The sequence below is a fragment of the Aquarana catesbeiana genome, linkage group LG01 (assembly GCF_042186555.1).
Source record: "Aquarana catesbeiana isolate 2022-GZ linkage group LG01, ASM4218655v1, whole genome shotgun sequence".
NCBI lineage: Eukaryota > Metazoa > Chordata > Amphibia > Anura > Ranidae > Aquarana > Aquarana catesbeiana.
Window position 1 is genome coordinate 358,175,179 of NC_133324.1, and position 20,567 is coordinate 358,195,745.

Consider the following 20,567-nt stretch of genomic DNA (forward strand, 5'->3'; position numbering starts at 1 on the left):
GTGAATAGGGACTAAAAGTGAAATTGGTGCATTTACACAAGAACAATGAGGCTCCATTCACATCTGTGTGTTTCCTTGCATTTCAGAATGCCACCAAAAATCACAGTAAAAAAACGCACCAAGCTCCGCTCTAAAAAAAAAAAGTTCTGAAGCTTCTTTGGGGCGATTGTTGCGCTAGAAAAAAAAAAAAAAAACGCATGCAAGAATGCGAGTTCCTGCTATGCAGAGATGTGAACTGGGATTGACAGCTGAATGTTTCTGTCCACTCCCTCCTATGTACTTGCATAAAAATCTGATTGTATATTGTGTATTTAGGGAGAAGGGTGATCACTGATTGATCGCGTTTCATTTAAAAAACCTGCAGCTGGGAATGGGTGGGTAGGTAGGAGGGTGGATGATGCAGGTTGTGTGCTGAGGTCAGCTGGTCAACTCCCTCCTGTGTCATGACCTAAAGTCTGTCCAGGAAGTAAGGCATTACTAATGGATATGTTTGGAAACATGGATGAGGACAAGTGAAGTAAGTGTCTGTAGATTTAATAGAAAGCTTTGATATTTTTGCAAAATTAGTTCATGAATGCTATATTGGTACATAGGGGGGCTGGAATTTTGAAAAAAATAAAGAAAAATGTGAACAAAGGTGAACTTATCCTTTAGACCCCTTTCACACTGGGGCGGGTTGCAGGCGCTATTGCCCTAAAAATAGCGCCTGCAAACCGACCCGAAACAGCCGCTACTGTGTCTCCAGTGTGAAAGCCCCGAGGGCTTTCACACTGGATCGGTGCGCTAGCAGGACAGGAAAAAAATCCTGCTAGCAGCATCTTCGGAGCAGTGAAGGAAGCGGTATATACACCGCTCCTGCCCATTTAAATCAATGGGGTAGCGCGGCTATACCGCCGGCAAAGCGCCTCTGCAGAGGCGCTTTGCAGTGGTTTTGAACCCTTTCTCGGCCGCTAGTGGGGGGTAAAACCGCCCCGCTAGTGGCCGAATACCGCCGCTAAAACGCCGCTAATAACGACGCCACCCCTACCTCAGTGTGAAAGGGGCCTTAATGACTTGGAGAGAATCTACAAAGAGGAGTGGGACAAAATCCCTCCTAAATTGTGTGCAAACCTGATGGCCAACTATAAGAAACGTCTGACCTCTGTGATTGCCAACAAGGGTTTTGCCACCAAGTACTAAGTCATGTTTTGTGAAGGGGTCAAATACTTATTTCACTCATTAAAATGCAAATCAATTTATAACATTTTTGAAATGTGTTTTTCAGGATTTTTTTGTTGTTATTCTCTCTCTCACTGTTAAAATAAACCTACCAATAAAAATATAGATTGAGCATTTGTCAGTGGGCAAACAAAATCAGCAGGGGATCAAATACTTTTTCCCTCACTGTATATCAAGACATCGCTTGTTTATCAAGTCACAAATTGTCTCTATTTTGTTCTTCATTTGTGACCCTCCCCCTTCGTTTCTGTATTGTTTGTGTCTCTTTTTTCTTCATTTGTGACCCCCCCCTCATGTTTCTGTAAACAAACAAACATTTGTGCCCCCCCTATGTTTCTGTAATGTTTGTGTCTCTATTTTTTCTTCATTCTCCCCCCTCATGTTTCTGTATTGTTTGTGTCTATTTTTTTTTCATTTGTGACCCCCCCCCCTCATGCTCCTGTCTATTCTTTCTTCATTTGTGACCCCCCATGTTTGTGTCTATTTTTTCTTCATTTGTGACCCCCCCCCTCATGTTTCTGTATAGTTTGTGTCTATTTTTTCTTCATTTGCGACCCCCCCCCCCCCTCATGTTTCTGTATTGTTTCTGTCTATTTTTTCTTCATTTGTGACTCCCCATGTTTGTGTCTATTCTTTCTTCATTTGTGCCCCCCCCCCTCATGTTTGTGTATTGTTTGTGTCTTTATTTTTTCTTCATTTGTGAACCCCCCCATGTTTCTGTAATTATTAGTGTTATCATACAGGATTTATATAGCGCCAGCAGTTTACGCAGTGCTTTACAACATAAAAAGAAGACAATACAGTTATAATACAATAAAATACAAGAGGATTAAGAGGGCCCTGCTCAAAAGTGCTTACAATCTAATAGGGTGGGGAAGGTGGTACAAAAGGTTATAACTGTGGGGAGTGAGCTGATGGAAGTGGTAGAAGATTAATGTAATGTTTGTGTCTCTATTTTTTCTTCATTTGTGAACACCTCCACCCCACCATGTTTCTGTATTGTTTGTCTCTATTTTTCTTCATTTGTACCCCCCCCCATGTTTGTGTCTATTTTTTCTTCATTTGTACCCCCCCCCATGTTTCTGTATCGTTTGTGTCTATTTTTTCTTCATTTGTACCCCCCCCATGTTTCTGTCTATTTTTTCTTTATTTGTACCCCCCCCATGTTTCTGTCTATTTTTTCTTCATTTGTACCCCCCCCCATGTTTCTGTATTGTTTGTGTCTCTATTTTTCTTCATTTGTGACCCCCCCATGTTTCTGTATTGTTTGTGTCTCTATTTTTCTTCATTTGTGACCCCCCCCCATGTTTCTGTATTGTTTGTGTCTCTATTTTTCTTCATTTGTGACCCCCCCCCATGTTTCTGTATTGTTTGTGTCTCTATTTTTCTTCATTTGTGACCCCCCCCCCATGTTTCTGTATTGTTTGTGTCTCTATTTTTCTTCATTTGTGACCCCCCCCCCATGTTTCTGTATTGTTTGTGTCTCTATTTTTCTTCATTTGTGACCCCCCCCCCCATGTTTCTGTATTGTTTGTGTCTCTATTTTTCTTCATTTGTGACCCCCCCCCATGTTTCTGTATTGTTTGTGTCTCTATTTTTCTTCATTTGTGACCCCCCCCCCATGTTTCTGTATTGTTTGTGTCTCTATTTTTCTTCATTTGTGACCCCCCCCCATGTTTCTGTATTGTTTGTGTCTCTATTTTTTCATTTGTGACCCCCCCCCCCATGTTTCTGTATTGTTTGTGTCTCTATTTTTTCATTTGTGACCCCCCCCCCATGTTTCTGTCTCTATTTTTCTTCATTTGTGACCCCCCACCATGTTTGTGTCTCTATTTTTCTTCATTTGTACCCCCCCCCATGTTTCTGTATTGTGTGTATTTCTTCCTCCTATATGTCCCCACATTCCTCCATATTTCTGCAGCCCATGCCCTCCATTCTCTACAAATGCAATGCCCCTGCCCAGCCCAAGCAAACAATACATTCCACCTGAAGCCATGTGTATAGAAAACATGACTTTGTGATGGAGTCCTACCTGTCTTTTACAAGTCACCATTAGCATATAAATAGAGACTCTTAGCCCCCAAATCAACATGTGATAGACACAAGGCTTGTCAGTCAATAGCTCAATGGCTGAATAATTGCCCATAGAAATGCATTCCCGGAGGAGCAGCATTCCAATATCATTGAACCTGGCGGAAAGTGAAGGTTTATCATTGCTTTGTATTAAAGTGCTGCCCAGGTTCCTTGTCTCCCATCCTCCTCCTCCTCCTGCAGTGACATCCCCTCCCCCACCCCCCGCCTCCTCCTCCTCCTCCTCCTCCTCCTCCTCCTCCTCCTCCTCCTCCTCCTGCAGGCTGCGCTCCTCTATCGAGCAGACTTGGTGCTGAGCGGGGTCTATGTCACTCCGCCATACTGCACAGGACGGAGCTAAGTTCCCGACACTGGAGTACTCTGTACAGCAGGTAAGTGTCCGCCTACGGAAACTCCCCACTTCCTCTATGTGGGGACACTCCCTGTACTGTGTGTGCACATTGCTCACAGTCACTCAATGGCTCGGGGGACCCATGGCAGGACTATGTGTGTCTATAGGGATGAGAGCTGGGGCTCAGGCTTGCTGTTACCCATAGCAACCAGCGTATCACTCATCAGAGGAGATTGGTTACTATGGGATACCCTCCCTCTTGGATGCCATTACCCCCCCCCACAGATTTATCTAAGCTCTTATACACACTATTGACACTTCATCACATTGCATTAGAATGTTTTGAAACAGTTTTGCAAACCTATGTACCCATTTCGATCCGTTGCATGCGTAGATGTGCGCTTTTTGTGACGTAAGCCAGGTGCATCGATGTGCTTTTTTTTTTTTTCTTTAATTTGGAGTGGCTAGGGTTAACAGCCACTGATTAAGTCTTGTTAACCCCTTAGCCCTGGTTCACACCCATTCGATGTAGGAAACACACAAGTTTCGCTGCGTTTTCCCCGCACAGCGTCCATGCGATCTGCTGCGGGTGTCAATGTTAGATTAACCACACCCCAAAACAGTTTGCAAAACGCAGTGCGATTTGGCAGATTTCAGTGCGGGGACAAAAAAAAGGGGCCCTGCCCCCTTTTTGGTGCGGATACGATTGTATGGCTCAAATTGCATCACACAGACATTGCATGCCATGTACACAGGAATGCGGTGCGATTCCTGTACGAGTCACGTGCGGTGTTCTGCATACACCAGTGTGAACCTAGGATTAAAGTGATTGTAAGGGTTTTTTTTTTTTTTTTTTTAATAACAAACATATTTGCCTCCACTGTGCAGCTTGTTTTGCACAGTGTGGCCCCGATCCTCCTCTTCGGGGTCCCTCAGCGGCTCCTCCCCACATCAGATAACCCCCTAGGAGAAGAGCTCTCCCGAGGGATTACCTTTCGGGGGAGCTCCCGAGTCCATCATTCGGCATCCATAGAGGCCAAATGCAGGACTCTGCCCCGCCCCCCGTGTCTTTGGATTTGATTGACAAAAGCAGGAGCCAATGGCTGCGCTGCTATGAATCTATCCAATCAAGAGCCGGGACCCCGTGGAGAGAGACAGCACATCCCCGCCGACTGAATGAAGGGGTTCAGGTAGGTAAAACGGGGGGGCTGAGGGGCCGATGACTGCCAGGTATTTTTTCACCTTAATGCATAGGATGCATTAAGGTAAAAAACACGAACCTTTACAACCCCTTTAACATTGAGTAATGCATGTATACGTAGCATCAAGAAAAGTGGGCTTTACAGCACACTGACAGCTCTTGGTCAAGGCTACTGATCAGGAACCAGCGGGACAGGATCCTGATCATGTGACCACTGTGAGAGCAATCGCAGCGGTCACAAGGTAAAGAAGCCACGCTGTCTCCTGGTGGCTCTTTAGCTTAGGTTCACACTAGTGCTTCTGCATAATCATGCGTTTTTGTTTTTTTAGTGTGTTTTTGATGCATTTTTATGCAGGAAGAGGAGACTGGATTTTAAACACAAAACCGTGTGTACGTTTGTTTTTCATGCACTCCCATTGAAGTCTATAGGGCAAAAAAACGCACTACGCTGCACCAAAAAGAAGCACCTTTTTTTTAAAAATTCGCACCACACCGTGTTGCATTGCTGTGAACAGGCAACATAGAGAATAGTGTGATTTCATTTGTTGCAGGAGAAACCGCACTAATGTGAATGGGAGGCGTAAGTGGGCTTTCAAGCACAGCTTCTTTATTATGATTGGCCTACATAGTGGTCACATGAATTATTATTATACAGGATTTATATAGCGCCAAAAGTTTGCACAGCGCTTTACAACATGAGGGCAGACAGTACACTTATAATACAAATCAATACAGGAGGGATCAGAGAGCCTTGCTCGTTAGAGCTTACAATCTAGATTCAGATCGGATTCAGATCCGAAGCTTTGACTGAGAGAGGTCGGTGACATTATTATTATACAGGATTTCTATAGCGCCAACAGTTTCTGCGGCACTTTACAACACGGGGGGGGGTGTCAGACAGTACAGTTACAATACAATTTGGTACAAATGGAATCGGAGGGCCCTGCTCGTTAGAGCTTACAATCTAAGCATACTAACCTCATGCTGCCATGGACACATTGGGGATTATTTACTAAAGGAAAATCCAGTTTGCACTGAAAGAGCACTTGGAAGTAAAGTCGCTGTAGATCCGAGGGGGACATGCAAGGAAAATAAACAGCATTTTAGCTTGCACATGATTGGATGATAAAATCAGCAGAGCTTCCCCTCAATTCAGATCTTCCCCTCAGATTTACAGCGACTGCACTTCCAAGTGCCCTTGTAGTGCCAAGTTGATTTGCCTTTCGTAATAACACTGAATAATAACCCCCATAGTTACATAGTTAGGTTGAAAAAAGACACAAGTCCATCTAGTTCAAGCATAAAAAACAAATAAATAAAGCAATAAAATAAAAAATGTCATACAATCCCATATACCCAATCCTATACCCACAGTTGATCCAGAGGCTGGCGTTTAAAGCCACCACATATTATTACAGATTGGTAGGGGGTTAAAGTGGAAACTAAACCTACAAGAAAAACTCTTAGAAATAGGCCTGATATTTATTATGTTATCTCTCTTCTGAAGTCAAATAAAGTTATTCGCTTGTATGCAGTCTTCTTTTTAAAATGTACACTGAGCTGCATCTATGCCAAGTATGGTATATTCCCTGCATGGTGCCCGTGTGTCAGTATGAACGGCCCACGCATGCACAGGAGCTGCGCTAGCATACGCTGGCCCATCAAGATAGCTAAAGACCTCATACCCAGAAGCTGGGGTGAGTGAGGGCGTCTGATTACTGAGAGGCAGGAGTTTATTTCTGCTTTAAAACCTGTTGCCAACGCACCAAAACGCTCGTTATGGGCATTTTGATGCGCTGCCAGTGACTACTATAGGCTTTCCAATGCACTAAAATATATATATATATATATATATATATATATATATATATATATATATAAAACAAGACAGGTATTTAAAAAAAAAAATGCACTGCAGCACTGAGATGGGCGCAGACAATTTTTTTAATTACAGGGAACCACATCGCGAGTGTGCATTAAATGACAGCAGTGTGAATGGGCCCCTAATAATGCATATTTTTGCGTCCATGAGAAATCATGTGTGTGAGCTCTTCCCAGTTTAGTGTCCCCTCCTTCATTTTAAATGAGCCAGTAGGACAGCAGGACCCCCCTTCCTCGCCCACCTGATTCATTAGCTTATCTTTTTAGCTGTGATCACCCCCTCCCCCTCCTCTATGTGATGGCACTTCAGGGCAAGGCACCAGTGAAAGTGCTTGGTTCTGTGCAGTGACAGCGAGCCATGTGTGTGACATGCATGGTGTGTAGGAGGACGTTATTATGTTTACACCCAGTGCTTATTATTTATTACTACCAGCATCAAGTATGACAACTGCAGAGCTGACCTCCCCGCCAGCGTATTTTGCTTCCCTTTTTTGACAGCAAATTGGTTTAACGTAAATGCCATAATTTAATAATGACGCTCAGCAGATTGGTTTTCTACTTCCTCCAAGACTCTCTGTCTTACAGTATAGATGTGATTACTGTTATGGATTCCCCTACTGTATGTCAGCGCTGGATTAATACTATAATATCGCAGAGCTGGTGAAAGATCGATAGATGGGTTGTTCATGGCAGTCATATGTTCAACGCAGGATACACATGTCAAAACAGCTCTGCTTTTTTTTTTTTTTTTGTTGAAAATTATTGGGAAATAATAAAAGAAAAATTATTAAATGTGATTGATCATACCAAAAAAGGGAAATATTTAGGAAAAAAATCTTATTTAATGTGATTTTCAAAAATAATTAGAACATATTTAATGTGGTAGATTACACAAAAAGTAAATAATAAGCAAAAATATTATAAAATAGAGTATAAGAAAACAGTGGGAAATATTTAAGGAAAAATCTGTGATATGATTAGAAAAAAAAAATAAGGAAATGGCAAAGAATATATATAAATAAATAAATAAAGTATTTAGTTGGGTTCACACTGAGGAACGGAGCGGGTCTCCATTCACTGTTTCAGGTCTGATTTTAGCCCAATTTTTGGCTGAATTCGGACCTGAAACGGACCAGAAAATGCACAGGACTCCTGTGCAATTCGCACCGGAGCCGCTCTGGAGATATGTGAACCGGAGAGCCGGTCACAATCTCCTGACGTGCAAATTGGATGCGGAGATAAAACGTATCCAATTTGCATTGGTGTGAACCCAGCCTCACGTGATAGACTATGCAAGAAATAATTACACACACACACACACAAAAAAAGGGGGAAATCTTTAGCAAAATATTATGTTATGTTATATTAGCAAATATTATGTTAACAATGGGAAATATTTTGGGAAAAATATTTGATATGATTATAAAAAAAAAAAAAATAGGAAAAGACTAGATAAAAATATGAAAAGAAATGAGGAAATATTTAGCACAAAATATATATATATATTAAGAAATATTTAGCAAAAAAATGTAACTTGATAAATTACAAAACAAAAAATCTGAAATTTTCATAAAAAAAAAAAAATAGAAAGTATTTAGCGAAAATAAACATAACTTGATTACCAAACAAAATATTCAGACATTTTTATTAAATGTGGTAGGTTATTCAAGAGAAAATAATTGGGAGAAATTTAGTGAAAAATATTTCTTGTGGTAGATGATAGAAAAAAAGGTGTTTATGTGAAGTATGTGTGGTTTGGGTCTGGTAATAAACTGAAATTGCAGTTCTCAAAGCTGCACCTGTTAGATGTCCAGCAGAGTTTTTAGCCTTTTGGTCCTGTGCCATTGTGAACATGTCAGGACTGTTTGTCCTCAGCTATTCTATTATCACTAGAGAATGGATTTGCCTCTGCTTTTGGTTGTAATTTAACCCGTGAACTCTGTAAAAGAGATAGCGTTTTTAGGGCGCTCCCATCAAGTTGATTTGTAGATTTCAGCCCAGACCAACACAATAGTGGATTTGTTTAACTGTCCTACTGCGCATTCCAGCGCTTAAATGACCTAACCAAACGTATTTTTACTTATCTGATGAGCTTTGAAACTTCACATATTTATCTAGATTTTCCTCTTGCTATCTAGGGTTGTAGGTACCAGCAAAATAGTAATAATGATCACCATGGGTGGGGGAATAAGGTTAGCCATACACGTTAAGATTACTCTCGTTCAGCCCTGCAAAGTAATCTTACGTTGTGAAGATCCCCACACATTTAATTTTGTTACCGGTATTTACAACGCCCTGTGTGTAGGCACTACTGTGTCACAGAAATCACAGGTCCTGCCTTCTAAACTACAAAGGTGCTGAGAGGAGGCAGAGTCAGTATAGGAATCACTGCTTGCAGGCAGCCAAGTACCATGGGATATGTAGTCCTTAGAAATTGAAAGTAAACCGCAGAGGAGAAGCTGCAAAGCATGCTGGGAATCCAGGAAGTTGTGGAAAGAGATGGTCAGCAGACAGGCAGCACTCACATAATGAAAGGAGATTTTTTTTTTTTTTAAAGTAAGCCTGTTATTTCACTGCTGATGTCATAAAATCAAAGTGTATATTGTGACTGTAGGGTTCCTTTAATAAAAAGTTGTACAAGATTATTTTGTGTGTGTATGTATGTATGTGTATATATATATTGCCCCCTTTAACATCAATGACAGCTTGAAGTCTTTTTTGTGGTATTTGTAGACGAGGCTCTTTATCTTCTCAGATGATAAAGCTGCCCATTCCTCTTGGCAAAAAGCCTCCAGTTCCTGTAAAGTCTTGGGCTATCTTGCATGAACTGCACCTTTGAGATCTCCCCAGAGTGTCTCAATGATATTGAGGCCAGGAGACTGAGATGGACACTCCAGAACCTTCACTTTATTCTGCTGTAGCCAATGACAGGTGGACTTGGCCTTGTGCTTTGGATCATTGTCATGTTGGAATATCCAAGTACGTCCCATGCACAGCTTCCTGGCTGATGAATGCAAATGTTCCTCCATTATTTTTTGATACCATACTACATTCATCTTGCCATCAATTTTGACCAAATTTCCTGTGCCTTTGTAGCTCACACATCTCCAAAACATCAGTGACCCACCTCCATGTTTTACAGTAGGAATGGTGTACCTTTTAATCATAGGCCGTGTTAAATCCTCTCCAAATGTAGTGTTTATCATTGTGACCAAAAAGCTCAATTTTGGTCTCATCACTCCAAATGACTTTGTGCCAGAAGGTTTGAGGCTTGTCTCTGTGCTGTTTGGAGTATTGTAAGCGGGATAGTTTGCGTAGTAATGGCTTTCTTCTGGCGACTCAACCATGCATCCCACCTTTCTTCAAGTGCCTCCTTATTGTGCATCTTGAAACAGCCATACCTCATGTTTTCAGAGAGTCCTGTATTTCACCTGAAGTTATTTGTGGGATTTTCTTTGCATCTCGAACAATTTTCCTGGCAGTTGTAGCTGAAATTTTAGTTGGTCTACCTGACATGGTTTGGTTTCAACAGAACCCCTCATTTTCCAATTCTTGATTAGAGTTTAAACACTTCTGATTGACATTCCCAATTTCTTGGATATCTTTTTATATCCCTTTCCTGTTTTATACAGTTCAAAAACCTTTTCCTTGCAGATCCTTTGACAATTTTTTTGCTTTCCCCATGACTCAGAATTCAGAAACATCAGTGCAGCACTGGATGAAAGATGCAAGGGTCTGTCAGGAGTCCAGAAACTCACTGACCTTTTATACACACACACTTACAAGCAAACAGATCACAGGTGAGGATGGTTACCTTTTAATAGCCATTCAAACCCTTTTGTGTCAACTTGTGTGCATGTTATCAGCCCAAAGTCACCAGGGTATGTAAACTTTTGATCAGGGTCATTTGGGTAGTTTCTGTTGTCTTTATGATCTAAAAAGAGTAAACAAAGTTGATTGATAATAAATGGCTTCAGCCAAACACTAACTATGAGTGAAAGAAAAGTTTTTGTGTTATCATTAATATTCTCTTAAAAATGGTAAAGAAATCATAATGAGCACAACTCTATCTATCTATTGGCAGGGCACGCCTGCCTTTACACGCAGATGAACATTAATGGCATCCCAGTCTTGGTCCGTAGGGTTCAATATTGAATTGGCCCACCCTTTGCAGCTATAGCAGCTTCAACTCTTCTGGGAAGGCTGTCCACAAGATTTAGGAGTGTGTCTATGGGAATGTTTGACCATTCTTCCAGAAGCACATTTGTGAGGTCAGGCACTGATGTTGGATGAGAAGGCCTGGCTCGCAGTCTCCGCTCTAATTCATCCCAAAGGTGTTCTATTGGGTTGAGGTCAGGCCAGTCCAGTTCCCTCACCCCAAACTCTATCATCCACGTCTTTATGGACCTTTCTTTGTGCACTGGTGCACAGTCATGTTGGAACAGGAAGGGGTGATCCCCAAACTGTTCCCACAAAGTTGATAGCATGAAATTGTCCAAAATGCTTTGGTATGCTGATACCTTAAGGCCTCGTACACACGGTTTGATTGTTCTATGACCTGCTCTCAAACTTTGTGTGTCGGAAAATCCGATGGAAAATGTGTGATGGAGCCTACACACGGTCGGAATTTCCGACAACAAGGTCCTATCACACATTTTCCGTTGGAAAATCCGACCGTGTGTACGGGGCATAAGATGGGGATGCCATTAAAATTTATGTGCATGTAACGGCACGTGTCGCAATACTTTTGACAATATAGTGTATATTTATTTTCACTAAGGGTTGGTTCTTGTATAAGTTGCTTAGTATTGCTTAGTATTGTTATATATATTTCTTTATGATGGATTCCAGTACATACGTAATCAGCTGCTCTTGAAGGGTAATTGTTGGCGAAACAATACTGGCTTTTGCATAACTATACAGTTTCTCCATTGTTAATAGTGTAACCTGATGCTTCAATTCCTGGGGGCATTTGCCTTGGATGATATAGGATATAAGGAAGAGAAAGCTGCTTAAACATATACGCTATTGTAACATGCATACTCAATTTAGCCCCGTTTGTATAGCGCACTCCTGACAGTTGAAAGAGTTCATGGTGATCAGTTCTACTACTGCGCTCAGGTCTTGTGATTTTTTTTTTTCATAAGGGCTGTAGTGGTTGATTACTATGTCCTATAAAAATCAGTTTTTATTGCTGCACGCCTTGTTTTAGTATATGCGTTCCTTTTTTTTATTTTTTATTTTACATGCTTTTATTTATTTCTTCCTGCACATTACATGCAGACTGAGCTGTTCAGCAAAAGTGACAGTGACGAGGGAGGGACAAAGTGTAACACTGCCAGGGGTGCTTACCATGATCGCCTTTTATTCTCATAGGTTAAGTCTTTAAAAGAAAAGAGAACATTGACTGCTGGAGCCCCCCTGGCAGTGTTATGGTTTGTCCCATGCCCCTGTCACTTTTGTTGGACAGCTCGGCCTGCATGTAAATGTGGAGAAAAATGTCAATAAAGGCTTGTGAAATAAAAGGGAGCCTCTTTACATATTGTGGGATAGGGAAAGGGGCCACAGGATTTTTTCCTATAGCGGGCTAACTTGTATGCTGCTTCTAGACATACCATACGTCACACAAGTGACACTAAATTCTGATATATATATATATATATATATATATATATATATATATATATATATATAAATATAAATATTATTCAAGTGCACATTCTTAACTCAGAAAAGTATTGTCTATTGCTCTCAGCCACCTCCATATTTTAATCATTATTATTATTATTTTTTCTGCTGTGACTTCCAGTTAAAGGGTGACTACATTTTGTTCTCTATGATCCCACTGTATGTAGGAATGTAGCCACCCTCTCTTGCTTCCTCTTGAAATGGATTAGGGACTATGGGATGTGTAGGGTACATGGAGTGGTTCAGATGGCCGCAACTAATGGGTGTTGCTCATTCCAAGCAAACGGGAGTGAGGTTCAGGAGTTAAAAACACAGTAGTGATTTTCATGAAAATTAGATTACAGGGCCATTAAGTAGTTGATATGTAAGGCTTTATTATCCAAAAATAATCCAAATACACACAGGCCAAATTCCAGACGGCATCGGCCGGTTCAGGAGAAACCAACCAACATTCGGCCTGTGAGTACTGCAGGCGGTCCAGCAGAAGCCGGCCGTCTGTACAGTACTTGCCTGCTCTGTACAGTGGTTTTGCACAGAGCAGCCCAGATCCTCCTCTTCTTGGGTCCTTCTTCGGTGCTCCTGGCCCCTTCCTCCTGTTAAGTTCTCCCACAGCAAGCAGCTTGCTATGGGGGTACCTGAGCCAAGCCGCAGCTCCATGTATCCATTCAGACATGGAGCTGTCGTATGGCTCCGCCCCCTCTCTTATTGGCTGACTTTGACAGCAGCGGGAGCCAATGGCGCCGCCGCTGCTGTGTTTCAGCGAATCAGGAGAGGGAGTCCCGGACAGCGGAGACACTCGTGGTCCTCACTGGGGGTTAAGCATTAGGGGTGTTGAGAGGGGCTGCTGCACACAGAAGGTATTTTATCTCAAAGTAAAACTATAGGCAAAACAGTTTTTTCATTTTGGATAGAACAAGGGAGGGTTATAACCCCTGTAAGATTCTTTTTTCGCCATTTGTGCCCCATTGCGGAGATTCCACTTCACTTCCTATCCCATAGCCAAACAGGAAGTGAGAGAAAATCTATAGGAAATAAGGAATCCCTTGGGGACCCAAGAACTAGTGTCCCCATTGGAAGATTTCCCCTCTATTACATAGAATGCCTTAAGATAAAAAAAAAAACCTTCTGCCTTTGCAACCACTTTAAGGATTATGTTATTGTTTAGTGTCCTTAAAGTGGTTGTAAACCCCAGACATGAAATATGAACAAAGCATATCCCTCTATAGTGTGCACTTGTCTCAATCCAGAGCACTAAGTGTCATTTCTGTGTACTGCTTCGTTCCTCTATCAGCATGAACCATTTCTGACAAGTTTTCCTGACACCAAGAGAAAAATGATGACGGGGAGGGAGCTCCAGCTGATTGACAGCCTTAGCTCTGTTCCTGTGTGCTGTGTGAAGGGGGGTGTGTACCTTCCTTTCCAATCAGCTCCCAGAGTTCTCACTGAGCTCTGCAGAGTGTAACTTCAGCTCTCTGCCCCCTTATTTCTAAACTCTCAGAAAATCTGTAAAATTAATCACTTTGAACAGCTGTAAAGAAGAGAGGGCTGCAAATAGACAGGTATAAAATATGTAGGGGGATTTGCTTCATCTCTGTGTATCACCTGAGGACAGTCGCTTTACTGGGTTTATGTAAGGGTTTTTCAACCACTTTAACCTTGTTCATCACCAGCATAATTCTAGATGGACATTCTCTGCATTAGAAGAAATCTTGCACTCAGATCTCTGGAGTCCCGAATCTCCTATTTCTTGTTCCTACACTGCAGCCTCCATCAGAGTATTCAGCATTCAACACTTTTGAGAGTGTCCGATTCCTGTGTCCCCTCTGCGTGCTGTGCCTCCATCCTCCTATGTCACGACTGAGCTGGGCGCAAAATGATGTGTCCTATCAGGTGTGGTTACTGTAAGGCACTGCCACTGTATTATACTTCAACAGCTGATTTTGTCTTGTTTGGCAGATTTCAATCAATCGAGCAGCTTTCGCTCTGGTTCACACTGAATGCGACTTTGAAATTGTGCTACTTCACTAAGCCGCAGGTCGGTGCATTTATAGGTGCGACTTGCCTGACATACGTGCCCCTTCCTGCACAGATGTCTATGCAAGTCGCACCTGAAATCACAAAAAAAAGGTTGGAGTCGCACCGATTTGAACAATACCATTGCTGACAAAAGGTAGTACGGAGAAGCATAAAAAGCATATGCGTGAAAATAAAGAAAAACCATCTACAAAGCCATAACATATAAAGAGTCTAATGGATGCTGTCACTGAGTAGATCAGATGGGTGTAATAACCTATGCTGGAGGATCAAGGAGGATGGGACAACAAAAGGGCCCACTCAGCAAATATCACATTCCCAAACAGCAGAGAAATGAGGACAAAATGCCTGAAATCACTAATGTTTGTAAAAACAGAACAAGGATAGTTACTCCAAGAGATCGATCACAGGGTAAGTATCAAAATACAGAAGATCTCCAGAACAGGAGCCTACAGCGTGAAAACGCCAGCCGCATCAGCATGCGATTGACCCTCCAGCATAGGTTATTACACCTAGCTGACCTACTCGGTGATCGCATCTATTGGACTCGTCATATGTTATGGCTTTGTTATATGGCTTTTTGTTATTTCTATGCATATGCTTCTCTGCACTGTGTGAAGGAGAGGATGTGGATTAACCATAGTATTTATGCATGGTTCATTAAGATATATATCATTGGTTCCATGCCTACAAAGCCATATAGTTTATTTTATTGTGTAATCTTTTAATACTGTAAAAAATAATAAATAAATATATATTTATATTTGTTTTTTTTAGTATACTAGAATAGTGTTTTTACCTTTTTATCCACTAAGTCCCCGCGCTATAGCTGAAAGACGGCTATGGCGCGGGCTTAGATTGCCGGGAGGGCGTACATGGATGTCTTCCTGTGCTCGTGTTGCCCGTACGCCGTGCTCTGTGATCAGTGAGCCTGGGACTCGGCTGATCACAGATAGGGGTAAAGGGCCGATCCCGGCCCTTTACCACGTGATCAGCTGTCAGCCAATGACAGCTGATCACATAATGGAAACAGAAGCCGGTAATCGTTTTTTTCTTTTTTTTTCCTCACGCTGACAGCCTGAAGAGGAAAAAAAAAGCTGATTACCGGCTTGTGTAAAAGGGACATCGGTCCCATACACTGATAGCTACTGCTGCTAACCACTGCCCGCCAGTGCCACCTACTAGTGCCCATCAGTACTGCTAACCAGTGGCACTTATAAGTGCCTCCTCTGATTGCTCCTCAGTGCCACCTATCGTTGCTGCCTCATCAATGCTACCTCATCAGCGCACATCAATAAAGGAGAAAAATTACCTGTTTGCAAAATTTTATAGCAAACTATGAAAACTGTTTTATTTTTTTTCAAAACGTCTTTTTTTTGTTTGTTTAGCAATAAAAATAAAAAAACCCAGTGGTGATTAATTACCACCAAAAGAAAGCTCCATTTGTGTGAAAAAAAAAATGATAAAAATCTTATATGGGTCCAGTGTAGCATGACCACGCAATTGTCATTCAAAATGCGACAGGGCTAAACAACTGAAAATTGGGCTGGGCAGGAAGGGGGTATAAGTGCCAAGTAGGCAAGGGGTTAAAGTCCCCAGGAGGGATTTTGTTTGTTCCTCTACTGTTATAAGAAATGTATAACATTTTATTTTACCTGTGTAAAAGAAATAAAAAATGAAATTACTTTTATGTACCTAAAGTCGGATCCTTCTTTTTTTTTTTTTTTTTTTTTTTTTTCTTATTGCCCCCATCTGTTTTTTTCTATTTGTCCAGGTGACTACTGTCATTGGGACTGAAAGGGAGACGAAATTCAAAGCTTTGGAACTTTAATGCTTGAAAATCTTCTGGGGACCTCATAAAGTGTGTCATAGACACTCTAGTATTCCTTTGGGATGCAGCACAGAAATTGTGGGTGCCTGTGCCCAATCCATGTACCTGTCAGAGACGGGTACATGGATCTGTTGGTGCCCACACTGAGGTCAAGGTATTGATACTGGGCACTCCTTCCTCAGTTCGAGAAGTTTTGTACTAAGAGTGGCAAGAGCCTGATGGGGAGCTGAGAAATGAATTCCCCAACAAACTAACTTTTGATTGACATCGCACTGCAATGAGTGGATCAATAGCCGCCATTCAGTCCAGTAGTGGCTTATAAGTCTGCCCAATGTTGTGCTTTGCCATTCAGAAGTAAAGTGGACCTGATGGGGAACTCAGCAGACTCCATCCACCCAGTGACCAGTCATTTCCCAACTATGGGCATTGCCAAGACATCACCTGGGGGGAGGTCCCTTTGTTTACATTTAGCTTTCAGCCTGGTAATCTCCCAGCCAACAGCAAAATAGGGTCAGGGATATAGTACTGTGCAGGAACTGGCGGCAGTATGAAGCACCTGAATTTTCTGCATGTTTCGGTCATGTTACCAACACTGGTGAAAATGCTTGCCTGAATTCTGACGCAGATCGTTCTTAGGGGAACTACCACCAGAAAACTGTCTTTAGTACTGTTTTGAATTCCCCCTGAATGTTTCTATGCAATCCTAGTTGTTCTCCTGGCAGGACAAGCCTTCTTGTAAATGTCAGGTGATTTGAACCAATACTGTAGCGAGAAGGTCACATACAGAGTATTTTTGTTACACTGCAGCACATTAGCTGTTTTTATACTTGTTGAAGGTTTTTGCAGCATTGATAACCCAGGACCTTGTTGCACATAGTATTCCTAGACAAGTTCTATTTCTGGATTTGTCCTGCTTCCATATCACATCTGACACTCATTGGTATCAAGACTCGCTGTTTGTTTTTATTTTATATAAAAGTCATGTAGGACATGATCTGGTTTGTCAAGTGCTTTTACAGGTAGCATTGTGGGAGCTGATGTGTAGAAAGTGGCGTTGTGACATGTGGTAAGATTCCAAACCTGCTGGTGTTAGGGAATGAAAGCCGCCACCTGATACTGCTATGATCAACAACTACTGAATTTTGTTTCATTCTATGAATGGTCACGTTTCCATTGACCAGTCTTGTATGCGGCTTCACTTATAATGCCGTGTACACATGGGTGGACTTATTGACCGGACTGGTCCGACGGAACGAATCCGTCGGACAATTTGACCGTGTGTGGGCTCCATCGGACCTACAGTGGACTTTTTCTGTTGAAAATCTGACGGACTTTAGATTTGGAACATGCTTCAAATCTTTCCGACGGACTCGAGTCCGGTCTAAAAATCTGCTTGTCTGTACGCTAGTCCGACAGACAAAAACCGACGCTAGGGTAGCTCCTGGCTATCAACTTCCTTATTTTAGTCCGGTGTACTTCATCACGTACGAATCCGTTGGACTTTGGTGTGATCGTGTGTAGGCAAGTCCGTTCATTAGAAAGTCCGTCGGAAAGACCGTTGGACCTTTGTTGCCGAAAAGTCCGCCCGTGTGTACATGGCATATGGCTCCTTTCACATGGGACAGACTCTCTGTTTTGATCAGCAGGGGATCTATCCACTGATCAGAGCAGAGCGGGCGGTTGACCGGTCCGTGTTCGCTCAGTTTAGGCAGAGCAGGCACGGACAAAGCCCGTTCTGATCAATGGTTGGCCGAAAGTAAACAGACTATGCTTTCCATTCAGACATCGATCTGATCTGCCTAGACAGAGAAGGACAGATCTTCTTTTTTTTTTCTTTAGTGGACTGGATCAGATTGGTGGTAAGTGCGTGTAAACGGACACAAGTTTGTATACACCCACAAAGAGATGAATGGACCATCCCATCAGGCCCGCCTGAAAAACTGACAGGTGGACCTGATCAGAGCGTCGTGTGAAAGGGGTCTAAAGCTAAAAATATACAGTGGCAGAGTGATGACTTGGCTGTGTAAATCAGCGTTTCTCAACTGGGGTACCCTAGTGTGCTGTTTGGGTTTGTCAAGGGTGTCACGCTGTGCCCATTATTTTTGCAGGGCATCACCTGTTTCTATGGTGCCGGCGGGCCGGTGTCTTGCCGAGAATGTTCCCTCGGCGGATAAGTTCCCCCCCTGTACTGCGCAGGCGCAGCGCCTGCGCAGTACATACTACTCTCAGCCGCCGGAGATAGCCGAAGCTCAAATGCTTCAATCAGCTGTACACGGCGCCTGCGCTCTGGGTCCAGGTTCCTTCCCCACCATCCAAGTGGACCTAGAGGGGGAATCTAAAAGTGCCGAGCGCAGCGAGGCCGCGCCCGAAGCGTGGCGAGCGAAGCGAGGCCGCGCCCGAAGCGTGGCGAGCGAAGCGAGCCCGCGAGGGGCCCTCTTCCAGGCGCCGTGTACAGCTGATTTTCAGCTGTTCTGCTTCGGCTATTTCCGCCGATACCTACTGCGCAGGCGCAGTAGAGGGGGGAACTTATACGCCGAGCAGAACTTTCTCGGCAGAACACCGGCCACTAGCAAATGCATGACGTGAATCTATGAGGGTAGCATTCAGGGCAGCTCCAAGCATTTAGAAGGAAATGGAAGTCCACCTTTGTTTTAGACCTGCTGTGATGAAGATCAGAAGGTAGGACTTGTGAAAAAGTAGGGGCGGAACACTAAAGTGAAGGGCAGGGGGTGGTGGGACTGAGAACTTTGATGTGAAAAGGAAGGGAAGAACAGAGGACCCTGATGTTAAGGGATGGGGGGAAATCTGAGGACTGTGATGTGAAAAAGGGACAGGTTGCTGAGGACTCTGATGTGGGGGGTAGGTAAAGTTGAGACTCTTATGTGAAAGAAGGGATTTTGATGTGATTGGGAACCCCATTTTAGACCGGGTGCCTTGAAATTTTACATACTTTCAAAGCGTGACATGACTGAAAAAATTAGGATTCTGTGTATTTTCTATAGATAGACTCAGATGGATGTGGTTGATGTTCTAGCTGTGAGTTTCCAGGGCTTTGGTTTTAACCAATGCTGTAGCAAGCTCTGAATATTTCATAAAGGTCATCTGTAAATAAATGTATTCTGGTCAGTCATATCCTTAGCTGCTTGTTTGGCAAACTATCATATGGTTAGGTAAACATAAATAAATTTACTGTATGTATTACACAAGATCACCGATAAGGCAGTACAGCCAGCCTTCCTGTACTGGGCCCAGACCCCATCAGTTCAAAAGGGGGGCCTGGGCACCTGCTGATCAGGAGGTCCGGCTGTACTGTCTTATTGCAGACCCCAATCCTATTTTGCTTACCCTTGCAGTGCTGCCAGCTTCTCCTCTTCTTTTTCCCTTCAACTGCACTGCAGGGAGATTGGTTCTACCACATGCAGCGCTTCCATCTGCTTTCTGGGCCCACCTGTGTGCCCCTTTTCCCTGCATCGCTTCCGGCTTCCCTCCTCTCCTGCTATCAGCTGCTGCAGGCACAAAGGGGAATGTTTCAGGATGGAGAGCGGTGGAAAGGGCTGGTAAATATGTAATTTACTGGTCCCTTCCATCCTTGAATGAACACAGTGATCAATCAATACCACTAACTCCTGTGTTCATTCGTCACCGAAGCATAGTAAACAGTGTTTACTATGCTTACATTTGGGAATGAGCAAGAAGCCTGTCTATGTCCTCAGTCACTTTCAGCCAGGGGAAGGGGGCCCTGTCAGTTAGGCGGTATGGGGCCCCGTGTTTTCTAACAGCTACCCTGTGTTTTAAAAAACTGGGCTATGAGACACCAAGCCCTGTATATACACCATATTTTGGGTGGGCACAGACAACAGATTGATCTGTTATGCGCATTTACAATTTGCATAGCCCCCTAGTATTAAAAACAAAGACCAAGGGGTCAGGGCACAAAATCCTTTTTTTTTTTATGTCCCACTCAGTTCATTTTTGTCCCAAAAACTCAAATGTGTCTAATTCCCGTTGAGTTGAGTAAATTCAAGTCATGGGGGACCCTGCAAGCAAGACCTGGCTTGACAGATGTTGGTTTAAAAATTGTCTGAGTCAGGTGGAAAATAAACAGTGACTGAATCTTATCAGATGTAGTCACTCTTTGGGTATCCAGGCAGCCGCATTTGTTAGGGCTATCTGAATAGAAATGCTGGCAGTGCGGATTAGACTCGATTAGCCATCTACACATGTATGTCTAGGATTGGCCTGCAGACTTCATTGGAATCTTATATATAACAATTGTGCTAAGAGCATTGCTT

General features: G+C 42.8%; 1 protein-coding gene across 6 annotated transcripts in view; it reads left to right on the forward strand.

The window, feature by feature from the left end:
* The first annotated feature begins 3,540 nt into the window (after positions 1-3,540).
* Positions 3,541-20,567, forward strand: part of SEMA4D (semaphorin 4D) — a 149,339-nt gene continuing 132,312 nt past the window's right edge. For all 6 annotated transcript variants that reach the window (XR_012244857.1, XM_073632947.1, XM_073632948.1 and 3 more), the window contains exon 1: positions 3,541-3,680. The gene's annotated coding sequence lies outside the window, so the exon portion shown is untranslated. The remainder of the gene's footprint in view (positions 3,681-20,567) is intronic.